The sequence below is a fragment of the Asparagus officinalis genome, chromosome 10 (genome assembly GCF_001876935.1).
Source record: "Asparagus officinalis chromosome 10, Aspof.V1, whole genome shotgun sequence".
Taxonomy (NCBI): Eukaryota; Viridiplantae; Streptophyta; class Magnoliopsida; order Asparagales; family Asparagaceae; genus Asparagus; species Asparagus officinalis.
In genome coordinates this window covers 49,279,604-49,287,742 of record NC_033803.1, presented here as the reverse complement: position 1 = coordinate 49,287,742, position 8,139 = coordinate 49,279,604, and positions in this window count along the sequence as shown.

Genomic DNA, 8,139 nt, shown 5'->3' with positions numbered 1-8,139 from the left:
AATACCACATATAGCTTACAAATTGATTCTTTTATATATATATATGGTCTTGTTATGATTTACTCTTGTTTTGGCTTATATGTGGATTATCAGTATATACTTCATATTCATGTATAAATTGTTTGCCATCATCAAAAAGGGGGAGATTGTTGACCCTATAGTTTTGATGATGATTTGACAAACAATTTATTACTAATAAGTTTTCTAGTGTTTTGTGTTTATGTTCTTTTTTCAGGTATTTCAACACGCGTTAATCAAGCGTTAAAGATTCAAGTTCATTTGCGTGGATTTACCTAGGTATATGTTTAGTTTACTTACATATATAGTATGATTATATCTAAGCTCAATATATATACACTTAACACGATTTTTGACGTTTTCTATCATATAGATGATTTTTCATTAAACGTTGTTAAAATACTTTATCTCATGTTTACAGCTCCTTCATACTTCACTATATACATATATTATATGCACAAGATATATGTATATTTACAAGTCCTATATCAAAGTTCATTTTCATAAAATTACAGGTTTTCTAAGCATTCTTCAAAAACAGGTAGTTTTCACAAACGAAAATTAATTTTCCAGAAATTCTTTTTCAAACATGTTCATTTCATCATTTAGAAACTTTACCCAAAGTTTCACTATTTTTGGATGTGATTTGATATTTTTAACAAATTTTTAAAACTGCCCAAAACCTGTCAATTTTGTGTATATCAGATTTCGGTCGACCGGTACGGTCGACCGACAGTTGTTCTTGCTTTTTGGTCTTTTTCTTATTTTTAGCTGTTGCAATGGGGTGCTATATATACCCCATTGCTGCTCTTCTTCTCCAACAACTAAGAAATCCAAGTTTGTGGTTTAACAAAATATAAATCGTGTTTAAGAGCTGTTTAAGAGTTGGTTTCGCTAATCAGTTTTTCAAGAGAAGTTTTCTACAACAAGAAGAGGCCTTCAAATCTTATTGAGATCACCATTTCCTCAACTCTTCTTGTTCATTGAGAAGTCTTCTAAACTCTTTCCTATATAGCTTATTACTTCACTTTCATTTGATTAAGCTATATTCATTGAGTTATATTTATTTTCATTCACTATTATCACACACACTTATTGAGCTTGATATTCTCATATTATATATTGTGGGTTGTAGTGTGGGATTTAGTGAGTGTGAGCTTTATTGTGTTCTCACTTGTTAATTGAGAACAAATCATTGTATTGAACCTTTATTTGTGAGATTCATTTGTAACACACTTGTACACCGAGAGAAGTGTGAGGAGAGAGAGACGGGGTCAAATCCAATAGGAGTGGCGTCGATTGACGAACCTAGGGAGAGGTTGTAATCGAGCACTTGAGGAGGAGGACACGGGCTAGGTTCCTACACTTAGTGTGTAAAGTGTGTTTGTTGAGTGATTGTGTAGTGTGATAGTTTTCGGTGAACTTGTAAACCGAGTGTGTAGAAGTTCCGGCTTCCAAACCGGATTGTGATAGTGGATATCTCCTCGAGGTGAGGAGCGGGGACGTAGGTCGTGGGGACCGAACCTCGTGAACATATCGTGTGTTTGTGTTTTGTTTGGCGTACATATTATTCATCTTTATTGCTCATATTCATATCATATTTATTCTTGCTAGAACGAATTGATCAACATAATTTTAATTGGTATTAATTGGGATTAGATTAGCATAAGATCCTAATCACCCCCCCTCTAGGGTCTAACATGTATAACCAAATAATAAAAATATTCTTGTGGGTAATTAATGGGAGGGATTTTGACATCTCGTAGATGTGTGGCCCCAGGTTGCATTTTAGCTCTAGTGCAAGATGAGTTTGTGCAGGATATCAAGTAAAGAAATAATCCAAATAGTATTCCCAGTGGGTACACCAAACACACAACTTTTCCTAAACAAGATTAAGTAAAAATCTGAGAATAGTTAGATACACACACTAACATTGCATTACACTCAAGGATTTTAGGTGCAATTTCTGTTGGAAATCCGTGCTAAATACATGCAAAATACGCAACAGAAGACTGTATGTATAATAATACTAAGCATGTAGAGAGCTTGAAAAATAAGATAGGACCATCCTAATTAAATCTAACATGATCCCTATATTAAAGAGAGCATACAAGAGTTAGAAAGTTATACTTTCAAAGCGTGATTCGATGGAAAATCGAACAACCCCTAGCTCTTGCTCCTTGTAGTAGTAAATCTCTTCATAGTGGATCTCCAAGTCTTCAAGTGAGCTTCTCCTTGTAGTAGTAAATCTCTTCATAGTGGATCTCCAAGTCTTCAAGTGAGCTTGATAAAATCAGAGTCTTCTTGAGACACAAGACTCCAAGTCTTCAAGTGAGCTTGATAAAATCAGAGTCTTCTTGAGACACAAGACAAGATATCCACCCCGGGGTATTTTAAAATCCTACAATTTCCTCTTATTCAAAGATTGCTAGAGTTTAGTAAGAGGTAGATGTCTCTTCTTTTCTTTTATGGAAAGCAGCTATGAATAAACCATTTATTTCATTTTTTCATTAACCATGAAAGAAGAAAGAGAGCTCATATTTATAGAGGAAGAATATTTCATGACATGAATGACTCATCCTATGAGTCACACCATGAGTCATCAAAACAATGATTCTCTCATGAGTCATGCAATGACTCATCTCATGAGTCATGCAATGAATCATGAAGAATCAAAACTATGTGCTAAAACTATATTCTCAAACCATACCACCTTAACGACTCATCTCATGACTCATTAATTAAGGTATAATAAAGTGCGTATTTTATAAATAAAAATACCACATCAATACGGTATTTCATAATACGATATTTTGTAACTTTACAATCATTGACCAATAAGTCATCATATGACCAAAAAAGTCAATGAGTTTACCAAAAGTCAACTGTTGACAAAAAAGTCAACTAGTTGACTAAAAGTTAACTTTATGGGAAAAATACCGGAATTCATTTTCTAAGCACATAGCATTCCGATTTTACCGATATATATAACTGTTTATGTGTATCCGGTAAAATCATATATGCGTATTAATCATACGCATCACTCTATAAATAGTGTTTCATAGGATTTAAGTACGTGCTTGGTATGACTCTAGGGCCCAACGTAAGAGCTCGGTAGTGGATGATATCCACAAGTACAACAGAGGTGCTAGCTACACATGAAGACTACCCGGGTATAAGTTGTGATAAATGTCTGCAAGATACTAACATAATTATATCAGGACCACTCAATGATAATATTGTACAGTCTGGTCTCTTCGTCAAACCATGTCAAACTATCGAGCATAGGGTATGGAAAACTATCAAACCCTAATATCTCGATTAGTGTTTGTTGATATTAAACTCATAACCTATAAGATCAAACCGACACTTAGTTTATCTTATTTACCTCGGCCAAGGATTTCTTGGCTATAGTTATATCAAACAATCTTATAACATCAACCCTTTATACTGGGAGAGACGAATCACATCTTGGCATCTTAATATCTACTTATTCCTCGGGATGCACCCAACAAGAACCGTTATGCACAACTTAATGAAAACTATGGTTAGGTAAAAGTCTAAGTACACCTATACTGATATGTAAGATATTACACTCATGCCTCAGGTCAAGCGACTACTATGTACTATATCAGTTGAGAACTTCTATTTGACAGTTAAGTATAATTATCAACTAGATGTTCTCAGTGAGTCATTCAGTCAACTCATTCACTAATGAGTCACCTGTATACTACATCTTGATGTCTCACATCAATGATCCAAGAGATGGATCATCATCCTACCAAAGAAGAAATAGAGTATACATTAGTCTTCCTAAAGTAATGATGTCTCATTTCAACACTTCATCAACTAGGAATATTTTAGAATATACGCTAGCGACAAATCAGATCTCTTCATTACGATCATATCCGAAATGTCTGATAGTCTAGTATCATTCTAAGGACTTTATCTGTATTAAAATACCAGATAAATCTGACCAAAATAGCATACTATCATTTTGAACAAGGATGTTATATTCATATATGTCATGTTATAATATACAATTATTGCCTGCAGGGCACCTATATCTAACAATTTCATTGTGATCTCTATGTTGTTCTATATCTGGTTATCTAGTAGCCTTATTCTATGCTTTGGATTTTGAGATGCATATTTCTTGTTTATGAAAAAAGGTAAAGTAATAATGTTTAATAGTTTTTTTATGTTTATACCAATCATGCATTTATGATAAATGTGATATATACAAACCGCTTCTTTATTTTACCACTCGCTATACAGCTTTCTGACCGTCCTAGTTTTCACAACAGTAGAAAATCTGGATATTTAACCCCTACTTTCAAACACCTCGGAGTCTAGTGATTTTAATCTGCCTTTTTATCCAATTTCTATTCCAGCTTGCTAGTTACCGTACTTTATTATTATATTTACTTTTTCTTTGTTATGTAGTGACTAAGATATACCTAGTTATTTCAATTGTAACTCCATACTTGTAGCATGCAACTTGCTATCATACTTTTTGTGAGGATGGTGTTGATATTAAACTCATGATATCCTTTATGTTATTCAGTATCTATGGGACTTATTGTTTACTTTTATTGGGTATCTTTGCTTTTGTTGAGTACTTATACTGTATACTTGCTATTTACTGTATATCACTTTCTTTATATTTGTGATTGTGTTCTAGATTGATGAACCGAAATTATATGCTACCAAGTCTTTTAATGTTATATATATATATATATATATATAACTATATAGGTATCATATAATATTATATATATATAATTAATATATATATATATATATATAATAAGAGAGACGAGAGAGAGAGACGAGAGACGACGAGAGCAGAGAAACTTATGTCGAACTTAAGTGGAGCGTCCACTAAGTTTTTAGTCATTATGATCCATTGATTGCAGCTACATTGTGGAATGATCCGCTCCGTTAAACTTTGATCACCATATTCTTTCACAGAACCCAACACCACAAACCTTTGGTGAACCCTGTCGTGTTTGACCCTTCAATGCACTCATATTCCAATTTTCACGGTTTCCAGAATGAATAGACCTCTTTACATGTTCGGCGAACCGGGTCAAACCACGACGGGTTCACCCTAAGTTATGTATGTTTAAGGGTTTAGAATAATGTAGATCAAGTTAAACGGACGCATCATCCACAATGTAGCTCAAATCAAGTGATCATCCAAACTGCACTAGAAACTTAGTGGACGTCCACGGTTAAGTCGACATTAAGTTTCTCCGTTCTCTCTCTTCTCTCTCTCTTTCTATATATATATACAATATACCATATATTATATATATACTAACGTATATATACTATTATACTAATATATATCAGTAGTATATAATTATATATATGGTGGTGTTTGGCCTGGTTATATATGCTTCCTACCCGAGTGAGATGCCTGTGAGGTGTTTCTAGGACCCGGGGCATGACAGAGGGCCCACATTGACAAGGTCCAAAGGCGGTGCCAAGTATTTCATCATGTTCATTGATGACTTTCCACAGATGGTATGGATTTATTTTTCCAGCTTATAAATCTAAGGCATTTTAGAAGTTTAAGGAGTGAAAACTGGAGGTCAAGAAGTAGATGGGGTGATAGATCAAATATTTGAGGACAGAGGATGAATACAACTCAAAGTGTTCAAGTAGTTTTGTATTGATAAAGGCATACAACATCAGTTGACAATATGAAGGTAACCAAAGCAGAGTGGGGGTAGTGGAGTTCATGAATCAGACACTAATGGAGAGAACCATAAGCATGAGATTACTATCAGGCCTGACGGGGGGATTTTAGGCAAAAGCAGTGAATCATACATGTTATTTGGTCAATCATTCACCATCGATCACCATTAATCTTCAGATCTTAGAGTCTTTATGTGTGTCAGGGTGCCCTGCCTATGTTCGGGTGGATAAGAACAAAAGGAGCAAATTGGTGCAAAGTCAAGAAGATGTTACTTCGTCGGGTTTTAGAAGGGTGTCAAGGGATTCAAGTTATGGGATCTGAAAAGCAAGACCACTTTCATCAGTAAGAGATATCACTTTTGATGAGGAGTTTATGTTAGGTGATTGTTGGCTGGAACTACAAAAGGAGAGCGATGAAGAGATAAAAGAACATTCGGTGTAGTTTGAGATTACAGGCTCACAACGCGTTAAGGATACATACACAGAAGATGCAACTAAGGAGAGGGATGAAGGTGTGGACGAGTAGATAGTTATAGATGGTGACAAAGAGACTCAGTCCCTATAGGAGAATTCTATACCATGGGGACGATATAGGAGGACACGTAAGGCCACGATTGGCTACGACTTCAAAGATGATTAGGTTACCTTTGCTCTGGTTATAGAGATCAGAAGTCGAGCACTTATAAGAAAGCATGCAATAGCAGTGGAACCACTTTTAAACAATCAGACATAGGATCACAATACTGAAGTAGAGGTGTGGTATAGGATGCAAATGGGAATTCAGAAAGAAGGATAATAAATAGTACAAGACACGTCTCATGAGTAAGGGGTACGCTCAGAAGGAGGGGACTAAAAAATAACGAGATATTTTCTCTGGTGATCAAGCATATATCAATTCAGGTATTATTGGCAACAGTAGTGGAGCATGACTTGGAGTTGAAGAAGCCACATGTGAAAAAAATATATATTCCGACATAGAGAGCTAAGGAATGAAGCACCTGGAAAGATTTGTAGAGGAAGGGAAAAAGGGCCACATGTGCATTCTCAAAAGTCACTTTACATGCTAAAACAATATCCAAGACAGTGGTACGAGTGGTTCAACTCTTTTATATGCTAGCAAAAAGATAAAATTAGTGTGAGTATGACTGCTGTGTTTACTTTAGGTAATACGGTGAGGGAGCTGTTAAATGTTTGTTGTTGTATGTAGATGACATGCTAATTGTGGCGAGGTGTAAGTTGGAGATTCAGAGTTTGAAGGCCCGATTGAGCAAAGAGTTCAACATGAAGGACTTGGGTGAAGCCAAGAAGATCATTGGGATGGAAATGTCTATAGGTAGGAAAGTGGGAGATATTTCTATCATAATGAAAGTATGTTAAAAAGGTGATTGAAAGGTTAAACATAGGGATGATAAAACCGGTGAGCATACTTATTTGATTAGGATTGTAAGTTTTGACTTTGACTGGAAAGACAAATCGCAGTTGGAATTGAATTTTAATTGGAAGAGGACTAGGATTTAAGTAATTCTAGAAAGCATCATAAGAAAAAAAATTCTATGGAGAGTAGAAATTTTACAAGCTGGCATCATGAGAAAGAATCTTATAAGGATTAGAGTTGGTTTAGAAAGGAATAATACATGAACTCAAAATAGGAGAAAGATGAATGCCCTTGAGAGGATCATTGTAGATGCATCAAGCCAAAGAGAGAGAGAAAAAAGAGAAGAAAGAGTACTCTTGTGAGGATTTGCAAGAGAAAAATGAGAACCATAATAATCTTTAAAGTTAATAAAGATTGATCCCACTCCCCTCCCTTTGCCCATGGATGTAGGCGAATTGTCGAACCACGTAAATTTTATTTTATCGCTACGCGATTGCATGCTAATTTTCTTTCGGATTATTTTGTTTTGTATTTGCTAACATTTTTGACAATAAACCGTAAAAGTAAGGCGTTAATTTCTTATCAATTTCGAAGAGAAAGCTATAGACGGTAGAGTAACATGTGTGGAGTTTGTTTTCTTTTGATGTCGTCTCGTCTCTCCTTTTCCTTTTACACCGTACGTACGTACGCCATTTCTGTCTTCACTTCAGCTCTAATTTCTTCACGTTGTTTGGCTAGAGCTTCTTAAAGTATTTGAGTAAATTGATCAAAGGTGATCGTGAGTACTTCTCTGGTTCGTCCCGTGTTAGACATTGTATCATCAGAAGCAATGGCTGAACAAGTGTCTGAGAATTCATCCTCCGAGGACATTCCTTCTTGTATTCTTTTGTAGTCTCTGCGTCTGATGGCTCCTAATTGGAGTCGAGACATCCTTTGAGCAATTCTTGGATTGACTTTTCCTCTCAGAGAAAAGTCAGGATTTGAGTCACCTGAATGCTGCTTAGACTTTCCTTTATCAGCCATTTTGATGGTGATCTCAG